Source organism: Anabrus simplex, chromosome 4, assembly GCF_040414725.1.
Source record: "Anabrus simplex isolate iqAnaSimp1 chromosome 4, ASM4041472v1, whole genome shotgun sequence".
Taxonomy (NCBI): Eukaryota; Metazoa; Arthropoda; class Insecta; order Orthoptera; family Tettigoniidae; genus Anabrus; species Anabrus simplex.
In genome coordinates, this window is record NC_090268.1 from 314,350,401 (window position 1) to 314,370,526 (window position 20,126).

The window sequence follows — 20,126 nt, forward strand, 5'->3', positions numbered from 1 at the left end:
ACGCTTATTTTCAAATTGCCCTATGCTATCAGGTTTATTCTATGGATATAAAAACATACGGGGGCTGCTTATTCCTAAATAAAAATCCACAGCCTGTTTCCAGTCATTCGACCGGGTGAGGAATGGAATGAATGAAGCGTCCATCTCGCGGCGAGGATAGGAATTGTGCCGGCTGCCGAAGCCAGTCGCACTCCTCTCGGGCAATGATTAATGAATGATAGATGAAATTAAATTATATTGGAGAGTGTTGCTGGAATTAAATATGATAGGGAAAACCAGAGTACTCTGAGAAAAGCCTGTCCCGCCTCCGCTTTGTCCAGCACAAACCTCACATGGAGTGACCGGGATTTGAACCACGGAACCCAGCGCTGCGAGGTCGGCGCCACGGAGGCTGTATTCCGAAATGCACATTAATATTATTGTACGGCTGATGTACTAGGATTGACATACTAATTCCTCAGTTTATTAACAAATTATCTTCCGTGAAATCCTCATGTGTCGTCGGTTGAACTGGCAGCCTTCTTTGCAACGAATATATATCAGGTTTGTGTTCTAGAGATACGATAACCAAACTCCATGGAGCAACAGCTCCGAAGGGCCATGGCCTATCAAGTGATCGCTGCACATCCTGAAGGCCTGCATGTTATGAGGTATCGAATGGTCAACACGACGAATCCTCTCCACCGTTTCTTTCTTTCTTTCTTCCTTTCTTTTTTTTTTTTATTTGCTTCCTACTAGGCCGCCATCTTACCGTCAGATAGCTCCTGAATTATTGTAATCACGTAGGCTGAGTGGACCTCGAACCAGCCCTCAGATCCAGGTAATAATCCCTGGCCAGGAATGAAACCTGTGGCCTCGGGTAAGAGGCAGGCATGCTAGCCCTGCACCGCGGGGCCAGCTTCTAGGGATACAAGGGCCTAAAAATACAACTTCAGACTTGCAGCAGTATTTAACTGAGCCATTGGTTCTTCTTTTTTTTTTTCTCTGACTTTTTCCCAATTTATTGGAGCCGGCACTTCATGTATTTAGCCCAGTTTTTTCATCGAATGCCTTTCCTGATTCCAACTCTACGTTGTGCTCACCATTGCGTCTTCCTATGGTGGTTGGTAGTGGTTGTTGTATGTAACGGAAGAGGGATGTGTTAAGACCACAAGAAACACAATGTTCCAGAGCAGTAAAAATCCTAAGCCCGGTCGGGAATCGATCCCAGAACCCTCTGAGCTGAAGACTAGTCAAGGAGCTGGACTGATCTGAACTATCGATGCGTTCCTAAACTAAACGTGAAGGACGGCAGTGTGGGAAAGGTCGGTAGGGAAACACCTCACAGGACCTTCACTTCTACACAGCTCCGTAATGTAACGGTTAGCGTTATTAGTTACCGTTCTCGGAAGTCCGGGTTCCTTTTCAGGAACTGCCTGAGATTAAGATCACAGGACTGATTAGTGGGGATAACATTCCAACACCTCATTTCTCTGAAAACTGTAGAGTTAGTAAGTAGGACGTAACACCATAACACCGAGCTCGATAGCTGCAGTCGCTTAAGTGCGGCCAGTATCCAGTACTCGGGAAACAGTGGTTTCGAACCCCACTGTCGGCAGCCCTGAAGATGCTCTTCTGTGATTTCCCATTTTCACACCAGGCAAATACTGGGGTTGTATCTTAATTAAGGCCACGGCTGCTTCCTTCCCACTACCAGCCTTTTCCTGTCCCATCTTCGCTATATGGCCTATCTGTGTCGATGCGACGTAAAGTAAATTGTAAAAAAAATCACATTATTATTATTATTATTATTATTATTATTATTATTATTATTATTATTATTATTATTATTATTATTATTATTATTATTATTATTATTACCTGAACTCCATCGATCAACTCTTGTTATCTTTCAGTTCAGATAATATTAACTTTTCGAGACCTGCGGAGTTTTCTATTTTCGCGCCCTTCTCTGTCGGTTTGGAACTCCTACGCCTTAAGACAATGATGGCCAGCCAAAAGCCAACCAGTCTTCAGCGCCACGAGCACATGGCGTTAACAGACCATGACTGACAGTAGCTGATGAGAAGATGCAAACATAAAGTAGATTTATGCACATGTCAGGTAAGCCGCTTTATGTTTATAGGTCAGAAAGGCTGAACTTCTACGCGCTCAACTTTTTAAAGGAATAATAGAGGACTTAATTCGTAAGAAGCTATGTGTAAAAAAAAAAAAAACATGTCTTCGAGAGCTTGCCATAAAACTGAATGTACTTATTCTATTTCATTCTTGAGTAGCTTCTTCCTCAAGGTAATTATGAAACTGTCTGATTCGCTTCTGGAATTAATTTCCCAGTAATAACACTCTTTAAACATCATATAGTCAGCTATTTATTAGATCTATGTTTAAAAGGAATTCAAAGTAGTTTCTTTCGAGTTATATGCTGACTAGCTCATTGCACTCGTGCTTCGCTACGTAATTCTTCCTTGTATACGGAATTCTAGGAAAAATATTATTTCACGTTGCAAGTTTTAATTAGTTTGTATTGTTTTTACTGCTACCCGAGAAACACCACGGGGAGGTTTCTCATATAAAACCCGAGTTGGCCCCATTTCCTACTGCCAGTCACAGTCGAGTTTTGGAGTTTCGACTATAATGGCAGGTACCCGTGCCTACTGCCAGTCACAATCGATTTGGAGAGTTTTCATTACAAAGGCAAGCCCCTTTCCTATTAACAGTCACATTCGAGTTGGTGAGTTTTCATTATAATGGTAGCCCCCTTGCCTACTGCAAGTCACAGTCGATTTGGAGAGTTTTCATTACAAAGGCAAGCCCCTTTTCTGTTAACAGTCACATTCGAGTTGGTGAGTTTTCATTATAATGGTAGGTCCCCTTGCCTACTGCCAGTCACAATCGATTTGGGGTGTTTTCATTATAATAGCGAGCCCCCATGCCAACTGCCAGCCACACTCTACTTTGTAACTTCTCGTCTTAATGGCAGGGTCCCTTGCCTAGAGCCAGTCACAATTACGTAGCTGTCGTTATAAAGGCCGTTCAAATTATGACGTGTTCGAACCTGAGAGAGGTAGATGGGAACAAATTCAGTTCAGTATTCCATGCTGCGCGATGTCGGTATGATAACAATTTCTGGTGAAATATTTGGAGTATCAAAAACCTCATAAAAACTCATTCGAAACATCAAAACTGACACGCCTATATAGCGTCAAATCTAAATGTTTCCTCACGGTATTTGAGTTAACTTCACTAGCTCTGTCACTGAAAAGCTTCTACATAACCTAAATAGGATTAACGGCATAGCCCTCCTTGGTCTAGTATAATATTTGGACCATTAAATGTTTGTTACGTGACACGGAAATGATATAATTGGGGAAGTAAACATCTATCCAATACTTGGACTTACTTCCTCAGAGCTAATGGCCGCGCGGTTTGGGTCACGTAGCTGTCAAATTTCATTCGGGAGATAGTTGGTTCGAACACCACTGCTGGTAGCACCGAAGATGGTTTGCCGTGGTTTCCCATTTTCACACCAGGCAAATACAAGGGCTGTACCTTAATGAAGGCCACAGTTGCTTTCTTCCTGCTCCTAGCCCTTTCCTATCCCATTGTCGCCATAAGACCTGTCTGTGTCGGTGCTTCCTGAAGCAAATAGTAAAAAAAAAGGACAAGAACACGTTTGCCTTTAATTGCTGGTCCAGGGTCAATAATATCATCCTAGTCATTTCCTGAAACATTCTCTTCATATGTAAAATCGGACACCAGCTCAACATAATCTTCTTTTTGGTTGCATAATTATGACTATCATACTCATTGTATGTAGACAGTTGTTCGATCCGAACATTATTTAAAAATCACCAAGCCACCCATCCATTGCAGAAATGGTCATGTTCTAAAATGTAAACAACACATACTAAGCACCAGTGTTGCCAACTTAGCGGATTTTCCGCTAAGTTTGGCGGAATTAGAAGACTGTCGACGGAGAAATATATCATTTAGCGGACAGCGGAATTTTTGGCGGAATTCTAGATTTATTATAGCGGAATTTAGTGTTTTATCCATTTTACGTTCATTTTAAATTTGTACTCCATTCTTCCTCCGAGTTATTCCGTATTTCTTATCAGGAACTGGCAGTCACACGAGGAAAACAAGTTATTTGGATTTTATGTTATGAGTAGAGCCCGGATTTCCATGCACTATCAAATCTCAAAATATGCATGCTATAATATAGCAAAACATGCACGATAAACTGGAAATATGCACAATCAAAATTCACTTCCTTTTGAAACATTTGTAGAACAACTAATTTCTCCAAATTGCCTTGATTTAAGCGCGCCCGTTTGTCTGTCAGCACATCCTTAAGCACAGAAGTTCTACGTCACAAGAAGTGACAGTGCATAGTTAATTGAAGACATTTGGGACAAAGTGAGGTCAAATTGTACGTCTTTTGCATTTTCACTACAATACGTCTTATATAAGCTTGACAAATCAAAATCAGGATTTGAACGGATCACTTTTTTCAAATTATATCTAGTTGCCGCAGCTATACTTCTCCGTGCGATGATGGCAGACACATTTTAATCTCCTCAATAACTGGCATTGATTGCCTGCTGCGATAACAAAGTGACGAGTGAGAGTTCCCGGTAGGAAAATCCAGGATAACAACGGAAGAGGGTTCAGTGCAAAACCAGCTGCTATCTCAGTAACGCGGCGTCACAGAAGTGCGATACAAGTTTTATTTTGTTCGTCTAACACAGACGAAAGAATGAGCCGTCAATGAGTAATGCACAATTTATGGTTCGATTCATAACAATGTATAACTGGGACAATTTAATCAAACGAATTACATAGATCGACGTGGGGCCTTCCGGCTTACGTCAATGTTTACTCAAGCAGCAGATAAGAAAGTGTTTGGTTAATTAGATTATGTACTAATTTTGGTTGTCATGTAGGATGCCAGGAATACATTCTCTCCGTTTCTCAGTAATAGACATTCTGTATAACGTGGAAAAAAAGGCCCCAAATTCTGCAAACCAACATTCCTAAAAGGCACTATCATGCAAGTTAGCATTATAGATGCGCCAAAGTCACAAGAAAAGTCATTTTATGCAATATTAAACGTCCAAATATTCACTATTAAATCCAAAATCTTCAAAATATGCATTATGCATGAATTTTGTCCTAAAAAGGCCAAAATATGCAAACATGCACGGAAAAAGAACGGTTATTTGGAATCGTTAAGCCATAAAACGAATATTTGCAAAGTTTGGGAATTGTAACCAGCTTATTTAAAAACATGCATTTGCATGGAAATCCGGGCTCTAGTTATGAGATCATGGTATCATACATTTCTAATGCGTGGGGAAAGGATACTTATCTCTTAGTTGACGAATAACGACAGATAATGAAACTGTGAGAGAGTAACATTTATATTTATGCTATGAAGGAAGACCGTTTAATGAACTGGCCTGTTTTGTGTGGGTCTTGAGGTAGGGAATTCACCGAGATTGCACCTGGCAGTAAAACGCCTACAAGTGTTAGCTCGCCACCTCACAGGCAGGGGGTTAATCCCAGTGAAACTCACAGATCAGGCGAGTGCAGACATTTACTTTTATTATTATTATTATTATTATTATTATTATTATTATTATTATTATTATTATTATTATTATTATTATTATTATTATTCATTATTTGATATCGAATTTCTTGGCGGAATTTTAGCGAATTTCTCGTTGTATTTAGCGGATCTTGAAAATATAAGTTGGCAACACTGCTAAGCACACGTTAACGGGATTATAGAAAGTGGTACTAGGAAAAAAATGTTAGATTGTTTGCTTTTCATGGAAAATTGTTATTTGGATTTTCGTCCTTAATTTGATGCATGTTTAATTGATTTTGGATGACTGCAAGTATTTATACATGTGTTTAAAATGTTACTGTACAACCATTTCTCCAGATTTCGTGACCACTTGTTCAGTTAAGACAAGATATCCCGGGAACACTTTTCTCTAGAAGGCAGTAATTTATGTTGATTTATAGTGAATATACTGCTGCATAAATTGGCTACATTGGGTGCTATGATATCACTTCCTGTCTGGTGTTTATGAGGTAAGAAACGTGGTAACATCCACGTATTGAAAGTGGTTTTTACATTTTCAAGTGTGATTTCTGAAAAACTAACTTTTCTTTCCGAATGTTTCCTATTTTCTCACTGACTATTAAGCTAGAGCTCTAAAACTTCTACGTCTCATTAACAGAATTATGGATCTACAATTCTAGGGATACTACACATTTTTTTTTCTATTTGCTTTACGGCGCACCGACACAGATAGGTCTTATGGCGACGATAGGATAGGAAAGGCCTAGGAATGGGAAGGGAGCGTCCTTGTCCTTAATTAAGTTACAGCCCCAGCATTTGCCTGGTGTGAAAATGGAAAACCACGGATAACCATCTTCAGTTCTGCAGACAGTGGGGTTCGAACCCACTATCTCCCGGATGCAAGCTCACAACCGCGCGCCCCTAACCGCACGGCCAACTCGCCCGGTCACACATAGTTTGATCACAAATACTTAAAAATGAACTTAAAAATTTAAGAACTTGATTTAAGAAATCCATACCTTGATTTCTATTAAAAGTAGAAATAAGAGAGCAGATCAATAGATGTATCAGATATAAGTCTATATTCTTCTTTTTTTTTTTACCTTGGGCAGTTACAGAGAAACCGAGATGTTAATCTATTGAATTTGATATTACCAGGATAGGCCTTCAATACTCCCGTCTCCCGTTAATGCTCAACGGCGTGCGGTACTTACGCCAATGGACTCACAAAGTGAACACCACCAGGCGAGTTGTAGGCTACTCGCTTACTGAATTAAATGTATCCAATAATTTTTCAGAGGTTAACGGGATAGGGAAGGCTGTGTGTGTATGTGTGATTAAAGTACAAAACGAAGTGGGATCATGTGGGGTGTCATACTAACCCGATGAGCTTTGTAGGGTTAATAAATTTGCTTCCACCACATTCCTACTAAAAATGAAATAATATTTGAAGAACATCACTATCCCTTTCCGTACGTCAATCACAGCCCATATATTGGTAGATATTTAAAATGCGTTACATTTCATTGCGTCAAACACAGATTGGCGCTAATGTGTTTCAAGTCTGTTACTTGTCAGCTAGCATTGGCTATCAGCGAGATATCAGCTTTCTGCAGACAGCCTAGCGCCAGCATATCTCTCTCCCTTTAGGGGCGATTACTGTTTCTGGAATGGTTACAAATTCCATAAAATATAAAGGACTCTATCACATGGCATTCTACTGTACTAACAGCATGTGTGATGAAATTCATCAGCGAGTGTATGCGTAGGCAACGACGATAACAATCAAAAACAAAATTTATGTAGATATATACAGTATTGTGGTTAATCTGTGCCCTTTCTGAACGTGGCAGTGAATCTCATACCGGGTCTGGTAAATGTTTCATATTTGAAGAAGTGAGTTTCAATCCAAAGGAAAGTAAATCCCCCACCCTTTTGCATCACTTACAATATTATTATGATGTGCCGTCCGTTGAACGTAGCCGGCACTGCGATGTAGTGATGGCGTACCTGCCTGTTATCCAGAACCGGCTTCGTTACCTGACCGCGTCAGGAATCTTTTACCTTTATATGAGGGCCGGTTCGTAGTCCACTCAGCCTACGTGATTACAATTGAGGAGCTATCTGACGGTCAGATAGCGGCCTCTGTATATAAAGCCGAGAGGATTCTTCGTATCGACCAATCTGCAGGCTTTCGGGCTGAGCAGCGGTCGCTTGGTAGGCCATGGCCCATCGGGGCGTTTGGTTTTAAACGTTGAACAATAAAGCCGTAATATTTAATTCAATTACGAAAAATATCTGCCTCTGTGGTATAGTAGTTAGTGTGCTTAGATACCGCCCACGGACGCCCGAGTTCGATTCCTGGGCCTGCCATGAAATGAGGACTAGAACGGGATCCTCTCATCCTCTGGAGGTCAAATCAATACAGGTGGTTTCCCACTTATCCTCCAGGAAACGCCGGGATGGTACCTAATTTAAGGCCATGGCCGCTTCCTTCCGTCTTCCTTGTTTGTTCCTTCCAAACTTCCCATCCCTCCACAAGGCCCCTGTTCAGCATAGCAGGTGAGGCCGCCTGGGCGAGGTACTGGTTATCCTTCCCAGTTGTATCCCCCGAACCGAAGTCTCACGCTCCATAACACTGCCCTTGAGGCGGTAGAGGTGGGATCCCTCCTGAGTCCCAGGGAAGAACCAACCATGGAGGGCAAACAGGTTAAGAAAGAAAGAAAGAAAGAAAAAGAAAGAAAGAAAGAAAGAAAGAAAGAAAGAAAGAAAGAAAGAAAGAAAGAAAGAAAGAAAGAAAGAAAGAAATTTAAAAGGTCAAAAATAAATCCACAAAACGCACTCTGTTGCCAGCTCCCTCGTTTTTTACCTTGAGTACTCTTACTGAAGTAATAACATAGAAAAATACATTTGACTCATCTGTACAATTTTATTTCTTTTCCAGTTTGTGGGTCATTCATAAGAAACACTGAACGTCTTCTTGCAAACGCTTTGTGGACGTTACTTCGATCAGGAGATAAGCAGGCCTATGGTGTGCTGGTTTCCCACTTTGCATGATAATATGCACATACGCATTTATTTTTCCCTTTTGCCTTCTCGGGTTTAATGATTGATTTTTTGTCCCGATCTAGAAAGCCAAGAATGACGGCTGAGAGGGTCCGTCGTGCTGACCACACGATATCTCTTAATCTGCAGGCCTTCGGGCTGAGCAGCAGTCGCTTGGTAGACCATGGCCCTTCGGGGCTGTTGCGTCATGGGTTTTTTATTTTAATTTTTTGTGACGAAGTGTAAGTACAGTCATCACTATCCGACACCGAATACATTTCCAAAATCACAAAAACTAAAAGAAAAACACTTAATGCAACATACCTATGTTGATGCGCTTCGTGCTACGGAATAATCATACACACCATGACACGGACTAAGGGTAGGCTGGAAGTCGGAAGATGCTATAACCTGCTTCTTTGCTCTTTCAAAGAGCGTACTGTTGGCAATTCGTATCGATGGCAATAAAAATAAAATTCATTCAGATACAAAACGAAACAATTACGGGACAAATGACGGGGTACTTACAAAATACCATAAAATGCGGTACGGTTGGTTACCCTACGTGCCGGTCACATGTGGTCCAAGGTACCATTCATTGAACATTTTTAGACACGCTGCGTTTAACGAAACGTGCGGTTCGCTTCCTCATGGGAGGGTTGAATGGCTCGGATGGTAGAACGTGAAGTTATTCTCCTTCAATTCTTTTAGAACACTCAAGTCGTACTTAAATGGCCTTGGCAAAATTAGATCATGCAACATGGAGAGATTGCATAGGGTATGAAACCAGAAAGATGTACACATATGACACTTGACTGCCGTACTTTCCGTCTCTTATCTTACTCCCCCGCTCGTGATAAGTTGCCACTTTACTCAGATTATCTCTTGGATGTTTACTGTAAGCTGAATATGACACATCAATTGCTCCTTAACTTGGAATTTGAACTTATCTGAGAAAGTAATACGCAAACAGATACTTATCACAAGAGATAAGAAACATTATCTTGTTCGTGTTAACCATCTGCTAGGCTTCCTCATTAGTCATTTGGATGCACTGAATCCTGACTTGCCAGTTGAAAATAGGATTCAAATCCACATTTTTTGCCCTTCAGGCAAGCAACTCATTGTTAAAAACATCCTGGGGATATGAGCTACGAATTTAGGTAAATAAAATATAATCATCATCATCATCATCTGCTTACCCTCCAGGGTCGGCATTTCCCTCGGACACAGCGAGGGATCCCACCTCTACCGCTTCAAGGGCAGTGTCCTGGAGCTTCAGACTTTGGGCCGGGGGATACAACTGGGGAGAATGACCAGTACATCGCCCAGGCGCCCTCACCTGCTATGCTGAACAGGGGCCTTGTGCAGGGATGGGAAGATTGGATGGGATAGGCAAGGAAGAGGGAAGGAAGCGGCCGTGGCCTTAAGTTAGGTACCATCCCGGCATTCGCCTGGAGGAGAAGTGGGAAACCACGGAAAACCACTTCCAGGATGGCTGAGGTGGGAATCGAACCCACCTCTACTCAGTTGACCTCCCGACGCTGAGTGGACCCCGTTCCAGCCCTCATACCACTTTTCGAATTTCGTGGCAGAGCCGGGAATCGAACCCGGGCCTCCGGGGGTGGCAGCTAATCACGCTAACCACTACACCACAGAGGCGGAAAAATATAATATAATACAGTATAACATATATTCTTTATTTATCCGTAAAAATTACAATCCTACAATCTTAATCAACGTTATCCGGTCGATTAGATTAGCAGTTTGCCCTTTTCTACCCCTACGAGCGCTAATACGAATCAATGCATTGTTTCACTTAAGCACCACTAGGAGTGCTAATGAGAATCAATGGAGAGTTTCACTTAAGCTCTTATAACTACATTCGTGTGGACATTTTCAAAAATCAAATAACGCCTGAGGGTATTAAACCAAGGAACGCATTACAGAAAGTATTATGTAAATAAGTAAATATGGCTAGGATTTGAATAAAAAAGAAAACGACTAAAGAAATATGCGATTTTAGGCTGTATCTTCCGGAACTGCATTTAGACCGGAAGTGATTTTCTATATTTTTTTAGTTTGATACAATTTGAAAGCTTTCCGGTCTTACAAGCCCTTAAAATTTCGGCACAGTTCAGGAAATCGCTTAATTTTATCCCTAATTTGTCTGCTAATAAATGTTTTTAACATTAAAAAACATTTTAATTCCGTACCGGTAAGCAGAGCTATACGTTTTTGGCCAAACTTCTAACATTTTCTGGCTCTGATTTAGCTTACTTTATATTGAATGATGACCTAGCTTATTAAATGAAAATTGGGTTGTCAACACCGGTCGCAGGCGGTACGATCGCATCCGGCGCGACACCAACATGGAAGTCGATGATGACGTTAGAGTGAAGGGAAATTATGTTATCTGCAATACATAAGAAGGGATGTGAAGCGAAAGGAATGACGGGTACGTCACAGTGCGCAGTATGGAGTTCGCATCTTAAATATTCCAACGGCTACATTGTGAAATAAGACCAGAGTTCCTTCATTCTCTTAGGAAAGCAAAGTTAAGTGAAGTCATCTCCGTACTAGAGATGGGTGAAGTGACACTGCTGTTTCGAAACATTGGATACGGCACAGCAAATTGCTTCGAAGCAGTGTGTCGACACAGACCGTACTTTCTTTTCGGACTTCAAGAGAAGCAGTGTATCGACACACAGCGCACTTCCTTCTCGGGCTGCAAGAAAAGCAGTGTGTCGACACACAGCGCACTTCCTTCTCGGACTGCAAGAGAAGCAGTGTGTCGACACACAGCGCACTTGCTTCTCGGACTACAAGAGAAGCAGTGTGTCGACACACAGCGCACTTCCTTCTCGGACTGCAAGAGAAGCAGTGTGTCGACACACAGCCCACTTCCTTCTCGGACTGCAAGAGAAGCAGTGTGTCGACACACAGCGCACTTCCTTCTCGGACTGCAAGAGAAGCAGTGTGTCGACACACAGCGCACTTCCTTCTCGGACTGCAAGAGAAGCAGTGTGTCGACACAGAGCGCACTTCCTTCTCGGACTGCAAGAGAAGCAGTGTTTCGTGATGGCGTGGTGAAACATGAACCACGCTTCATAGCTAAGTTCAGTTAGCTCGTCGTTCTGATAACGATAAAATACGAAGTTCATGAAATATTTAATGAACACGTGTACAAGGTACAGTGTGATAAATGGATAATGTACATAATGTACAGTATAATAAGTGCCAGTATGTAGTAATAAACTGAATTTGCTTCTTCGCTACGCGCTTAAAATGATATTAAAAGTTTTATAGTTAAAAGCACACTAAAGCAGTAACTAATTTGATCATTACAAAAACCGGGCGAGTTGGCTGTGAGCTTGCATCCGGGAGATAGTAGGTTCGAATCCCACTATCGGCAGCCCTGAAGATGGTTTTCCATGGTTTCCCATTTTCACACCAGGCAAATGCTGGGGCTGTACCTTAATTAAGGCCACGGCCGCTTCCTTCCAACTCCTCGGCCTTTCCTATCCCATCGTCGCCATAAGACCTATCTGTGTCGGTGCGACGTAAAGCCCCTAGCAAAAAATAATATATATATAAATTATTATTGAATTGTCCGACTCGTTGGCTGAATGGTCAGCGTACTGACCTTCGGTTCAGAGAGTCCCGGGTTCGATTCCCGGCCGGGTCGGGGATTTTAACCTTCATTGGTTAATTCCAGTGGCCCGGGGGCCGGGTGTTTGTGCTGTCCCCAACATCCCTGCAACTCACACACTACATATAACACTATCCTCCACCACAATAACACGCAGTTACCCACACATGGCAGATGCCGCCCACCCTCATCGGAGGGTCTGCCTTACAAGGGCTGCACTCGGCTAGAAATAGCCACACGAAATTAAATTTTAAAAAATTATTGAATTGTAGGAAGAGTTCAAACTAGGTATTCTATGTGCAACAACAAACTTAACCTAATCCAGTTACACAAGCACAGTAAAATAGTAGTCTAAATAAATGAACTAACTTGAATAATTATAAAATACGCAATGAAATCCAAGAAGAGTCCGAAATTGGAAATTAACGTACATTACAAACAACTTAAACGAGATACAAATGCATGGTATGATACTTAACAAACTAAATGAACTAATTTTAATGATTACAGAATGAGTAATTAAATCTAAGGAGAGTCCAATGTCGGTAAAAAATTAAAATGGCGTATGGCTTTTAATGCCGGGAGTGTCCGAGAACATGTTCGGCTCGCCAGGTGCAGGTCTTTTGATTTGACTCCCGTAGGCGACCTGCGCCTCGTGATGAAGATGGAATGATGATGAAGACAGCACATACACCCAGCCCCCGTGCCAGAGAAATTGACCAATGATGGTTAAAATTCCCGACCCTGCCGGGAATCGATCCCGCGACCCTCTGAACCGAAGGCCAGTACGCTGACCATTCAGCCAACGAGTCGGACTCCAATGTCCGTATTGTACAGTAACAGACTTGACCTAATCCCATTTAAGAATCTACTTCAAATTGAAGTATAAAAGCATAATTTTCGAAACTTTTGCTCTTGACAAACGGGAGCGTCTTTCTATTATAGCATGCCCATGCCCAGAGAACAATAATGTCCCTTTTCTGTGTAAAACAAAGATCTTACATAGCGGAGTACATATTATTTTAGTAAATTGACTTGCGGTTCGGAATATTGTAACCGTCCAGGCTTCTCCAGCCCTACTGATTTAATATAATATCATTTTACGCGATATCATTTGATATCAAGTTGATCCGCCATCGGCAATTATTTGTAATAACATATTTATTCAACGTCAATCATTTGTAATCAAGGCTTTTTGGAATCATATTGTATATATGATAACATCGTTTTATTATTTAAATTATTATATTATGTAGGATAAGAATTCATTATGTTGTAAATACGGTCAATATGTTGAGACATAGTTGTTTTCATTTCATCTCATGTTTGTGTATACGGAGGGTTATTCTTGAAGCTTGGGATTTTGCGTGAGTCATGGGTTTATTTTATGACCAAGGCTAGTAAACAGCGACCCGCGCGCGAGGCTTGCAAGCTGGTCAGCTATATCATCGCCACGCCTTCTGGACTTGTCGAGGAGGAAGAGAAGGGGAGTTGATGCTTCGATCTATCGAATCAGATACTTCGTTGTATATGAGTTTTGAGATTGAACTGTTACCAAGAGTGGGGGTGAGCCCGGATATATACTGATTCTCAACACGAGAACGGGACCTTACGACCTTACAGCCTTACAGCCTTACGACCTTACAACCTTACAACCTTACAACCTAACTACGTGTACTCCATCACTAGTACTTCTATTGTGAACATCTACTTTGAACGACGTGATTTGATTTTTGAAACTGTGTGGTCGCTCCGCGACATAGTTACTTTTGTACAATGTGTTGTCGCTTCGGTTATCTTCTCGGATCTACGAGAAACGAAACAAGCTTATGGCTTGTGTGATATTCAGTAAATATTTTGGACGAAGAACTATGTTTAGTTCAAGTCTACGGAATTTTGGTACAAGTCTGTACCGTATAAATAGTATAGCTCAGTTGGATTGAGATTTCTACTAATATGGAAAAATTCATATCTCTGAATTTTCTCCTCATACGATCAACGCTGATCAGTTTTTACAAGTATAGGGCCAATGTCTAATTTAAAGACTAGGCAAGCAGGGAGTGCTAGTCCAGATAGCCCGTACCATATCAGAGAAGGAAGGAAGGATGCCCATGGAGCAAATTCTACATCGAGAAGCAGAGAACGAGTAACCACGGAAACTAGATGACTTCAACGGAAGCTGCAATTGGTGAGCTTCAATTAGATAAAGCAAGCAATAGTAAATTCAGTAAATTATAAATTCCTCCACGCTTTAAGGAAACTTTTCCGATTCATCTCATTTTTTTTGTATAATAAATTCATTTGTATTTTATATTGCGTTAGTTTTCTTTCTTAAGCGATACTTAATGGTTAATTATTTAAAATCCTACCCCTGTGATTTAAGTATACGTCTTTATGCTAGCAAATATAAATTTTGGTTTACAGTCTTATTTAAAACTGTAACCATGGCGCCCAAACATTACATAGAGAAATGGGGAACCATGGAATGTTAATTGTTTCTATTTGCGTGGCAATTTGCGGGCAAGCCACAAATAGTTTGTTTGATATTCATGTGTCCCAAGATAATAACTTTCATCTCCTCAAGTGTTTTGATGAGAGGGATCAGTTACAATATGAAGCGTTTATTAACGATTTTCTGCTCATCTTCAGGGTAATATCACGCGGAAAGTTTCTATCGAGAGGAGAGGATAAACAAAGCAACGTCACTATTTCTAAGCTTTGCAGTTTTGAAGCATCGATGTAGTTGGCATGTGGAGTTTCTGTTTACGCGACACGACACACGAAGCAATCTCACTGCTTCGAAACAGTCAAGCGTTGATGTGTAGAGACATCGAGACAGCTGATTGCGCTGGCTCAGTGTTTCTAAGCGTACACACACTAGTCAACTCTACACTATACAGGCAATGAAGATCCTTCGTAGAATGAAGGATGTCTACCCGCAACCTCGACACCGAGTGGAGAGAGTGGTCACTCCTATACCGGCTGCCCTTGCCCCAGGAATTAACCTGGTACCACCGTAAGTTGGATGTGTGGCTCGGACCGAGAAGCTGAAAGCTTGCAGTCGGAAGATGATGGGTTCGAACTCCACTGTCAGTAACACTGAAGTTGTTTCCTGTGCTTTCTCATTTTCATAGAAGGCAAATGTTCGGGCGTGACCGTAATGAAGGCCCTGGTAGATTCTTTCCAAGTAGCTAAAAATTTGCATTCGGGACACAGTAGGTTCGAACCCCACTTTGGAGAACACTGAAGATGATTTTCCGTGGTTTCCCATTTTAATAGTAATAATAATCTTAATAAAAATAATGGCATTATCACTACGTCCCACTAACTAGTTTTACGGTTTTCGGAGACTCCGAAGTGCCGATTATTTAGTGCCGCAGGAGTTCTTTTACGTGCCAGTGAATCTACCGACACGAGGCTGAGGTATTTGAGCATCTTCAAATACCACCGAACTGAGCCAGGATCGAACCTGCCAAGTTGGACCAGAATGCCAGTGCCTCTACCATCTGAGTCACTCAGCCCGTTGGATTCCCATTTTCAAACCAGGCAAATGCTAGAGCTGTACCTTAATTAAGGCTATGGTCGCTTCCTTCCGATTTCAAGCCCTCTCCTTTCCTGCTGTCGCCATAAGACCTGTTTGCGCCGGTGTGACGTAAAAACTATATAGCAAAAAAAAAAAAAAACAACATAAAAAACCCACCCTTTGTAGCCCTTCTCCTCTGTTCAGTTCCTAAATCATTAAAGTGTTAAAGTTGGGTTATGATTTTTCCGGACACTTGTTTATTTGTGTTTTCTTTATGTTTTATAATTATGCTATAGGATACCAACTTTTGTAAACTACATATTATAATAATAATAATAATAATAATAATAATAATAATAATAATAATAATAATACCGAGCTCGATAGCTGCAGTCGCTTAAGTGCGGCCAGTATCCAGTATTCGGGAGATAGTGGGTTTGAATCCCACTGTCGGCAGCCCTGAAGATGGTTCTCCGTTGTTTCCCATTTTCACACCAGGCAAATGCCGGGGCTGTACCTTAATTAAGGCCACGGCCGCTTCCTTCCCAGTCCTAGCACTTTCCTGCCCCATCGTCGCAATAAGACCTGTCTGTGTCAGTGCGACGTAAAGCAACTTGCAAGTAAGAATAATAATAATAATAATAATAATAATAATAATAATAATAATAATAATAATAATAATAATAATAATAATAATAATAATATTTGCCTTACGTCCCACTAACTACTTTTGCGGTCTTCGGAGACGCCGAGGTGCCGGAATTTAATCCTGCAGGGGTTCTTTTACGTGCCAGTAAATCTACTGACACGAGGCTGTCGTATTTGAGCACCTTCAAATACCACCGGACTGAGCCAGGATCGAACCTGCCAAGTTGTGGTTAGAAGGCCAGCGCCTTAACCATCTGAGTCACTCAGTCCGGCAAACTACATGTAGGTATCACAAATAAGAAAATATTACAATAAGCAGTAACCTCTCTCGGATCTGTGGTCTCCGGCTTTATCTTATTTTGTCTGTAGCTCTTCTCTTTCTTATTCCGACGTCCTCATTTTTTCAAGATTTAAAACATTTTCCTGCTTTATCGCTAGAGGTAAAACATTCAAAACTGCTGCTGCTAACAGCACTGGTAAATGACAATATTTCTCGGAACAGGAATAATTAAGGCTAGTACACACCTGGAACATTGTATGGGGACAGTTGCGAGACACTGTCCCTAGACTGTTGCGATACAATGTCCCGCGTCCACATCTATAGAGCCAGTTGCACCACAGGAATCGGCACGAAATGGCGCAGGAAATTGATTGATGTGAATGGACATAGTGAACTTTTCAGCCAGAGACTCCATTGCTTCCCTCCTTTTGTCTCTGTTTTTATACTCAGTAGACATAACATCCCAAAGACAAGGGAGGGTGTGTAAATCCTCAATGATTTTTAGAGTAGTTTCCATTGCAAAAGAACAGAACACGAAACACAACGCCAACACGTGGCGGCTATCTGCACTCTGGCATTGGCGTGTCCCGGGACCTTGTCTCGCGACACGTCCAGACTACATCATGTTGCGCAACATTTGTATCATGTATCCCATTTCGAAAGGGAGACCTGCGACATGCAACTTTTGTATCGCGACAGTCCCAAACTCGGGAAAAATGTTGCAGGACATCCCTGGGACTTGTCGCGATACACGTGTTCCGCAACTTTGTCGCTTGGTGTGTACTAGCCTTTAGACACACTTGCTAGCGAAGGAATGAACGTGACATATTCTTGAATTTTAAAACATCTTATAATAAACTTTCCTTCATTATTTTGCCTCGTAATCTGCAGGAAAATCAAAAGAATTCCCTGTCACCTGAAAAATACGAAGAACAGTTTTCATTTTATACGCAGGAGACGAGTAAGGAACAAAGGAGACGTTGCAATGTGTCCAGCGTCTCTTACCCTGCAGGTGGGGGTGATAAAACACATCCACGGTATATCTTGCCTATCACTAGAGATGACTGAAAGATGTCACTTGTTTTCGGGGAGTGAGGTGGAGTAGCCTGGCGACGACAAATTCTTACCTGTGTTTAGCATTACTTCCACCAACTTGCACCAGCTTCATCTTTCCTTTTGCCGATATCTACATTTTCCAAAGTGTTGAAGCTCGTCTTATTTTCTGATGATTACTGTCACAAGAGGATGTTTGGCCAGTATATTTCCTTTTAAAACAATACTCACCACCACCACCAACGTCCGATGTGTAAGGTGTTCGTTTACTTAAGATGATGATGCCTGTTCTTTAAAGGGGTCTAACATCTGGGTCATCCGCACTTATGGTGTTTGTTTAAATTGATATGTGTTTCAGTGGAGATTAAAATGGGTCGGTATACTGAAATGTTAATAAAAATGTCATTCTGAGCAGATTCGGCTGTTTATTCTTCATATACAGGGTGTTAGGTGTATACGTGCAGATATTTCTTGTAGCAATAGAGAACGATGTGACGAACCACTATATATCAAACTTTTAGTAATCAGCGGAAGTTATTTTCGAAAGCAAAGGGATACGATGTTTTTAGAATAGGTAGTATGCCTTGTTCTGAGAATGAATAGCTTTCCGTTGATAACAGGCAAGTCACGCGCCACCCGTGCCAAACCGGTTTCTGTTTATGTTTCTGAGCAAATGTACGACTGTAACGAGATGTTACGTAATATACTTGCTAAACTGGTTTTATGTTTACGAGCAACTGAACTACGATAACAGCTGAAGGCTGCTACCGGTGTACGTACCTACATTTCGTGTTTCTTGCCGGGCTGTATGGCTCAGACGGTTGAGGTGCTGGCCTTTTTACTCCAACCTCGCAGGTTCGAACCTGGCCCAGTCCGGTGGTATTTGAATGTGCTCAAATACGTCACACTCGTGCCGGTAGATTTAGTGACACGTAAATAGAACCCCTGCGGGACCTCATCGTCTTCGAAAACCGTAAACGTAACGCAAATACCATTATTATTATTATTATTATTATTATTATTATTATTATTATTATTATTATTATTATTATTATTATTATTATTATTATTGACTACTCGCCAATAATGTCTGCCCAGAAAATACTTCTCATCGTTTATAACTATGGATCTCGACAGTTGTATAATGTCCTAAATATGATGATTTTCAAAATTGGCTTTACGTCGCACCGACACAGATAGGTCTTATGGTGACGATGGGACAGAAAAGGTGTAGAAGTGAGAAGGAAGCGTTCGTGGCCTTAATAAAGGTTCAGCTCCAGCATTTTCCTGATGTGAAAATGGGACACCACGGAGAACCATCTTCAGGGCTGTCAACAGTGTAGTTCGAACCCAGTATCTCCCCTATGAAAGTTCACAATTTCGCGCCCCTAACCGCACGACCAACGTATTCCAAGCTCTAATGCCGGGCTGAGTACCTCGGACGATAGTTTGCTGGTATTCTGATCCCATCTTGGCAGGTTCGATGGAGGCTCAATTCGGGGGTATTTGAAGGTGGTGAAATACGCCAGTTTCGTGTCTGTAGATTTACTTGCATTTAAAAAAGTCCTGCAATACAACATTCCGGCGCCTCGGCGTCTCCAAAATCCGTCAAAGTAATTATTAGGACGTAAAAAATTACATTATTATTTAGTGTTTACAAACGAAAAGCATATGTGTAATGGTAAAATAAAGTATAACGTACTGCTTCCTTTGCAGTGCTTAATAAATTTATCAAAATAAAAGTGGCCAGTCTGAGTTACTCAGACGGTTAAAGCACTGGTTTCTTGGTTCCAACTTAGCAGGCTCGATCTTGGTTCAATCCGGTGGTATTCGAAGGTGCTCAAATACGTCAGCCTGGTGTCGGTAGATTTACTGGCACGTAAAAAGAACTCATGTGGGACTAAATTACAGCGCCTCCAGAAACAGTACGAGTAGTTAGTGGGACGTAAAGCAAATAACATTACCGGTATTATTATTATTATTATTATTATTATTATTATTATTATTCAGTCTTATTATTATCGCTACTACTCATATTGAACTACTTCTTATTACTCTTTTCCTCGTCTGATTATTATTATTATTATTATTATTATTATTATTATTATTATTATTATTATTATTATTATTCACCTGTTCATATTTTCGTCTCATTCCTCTTTTTACTTTTTACTTTTTTCGTTTCTCATGTGTCACAATTACATCTTACGTTACGTTCTGTTACATGTTTATGTTTGACCTTGTGATACATCACCTTTAATCTGCTCTGTAGCCTTTAAGAGTGTAGCATGGTCAATGACCTCAGTGGTTGTTTTGTTCACATAACTGG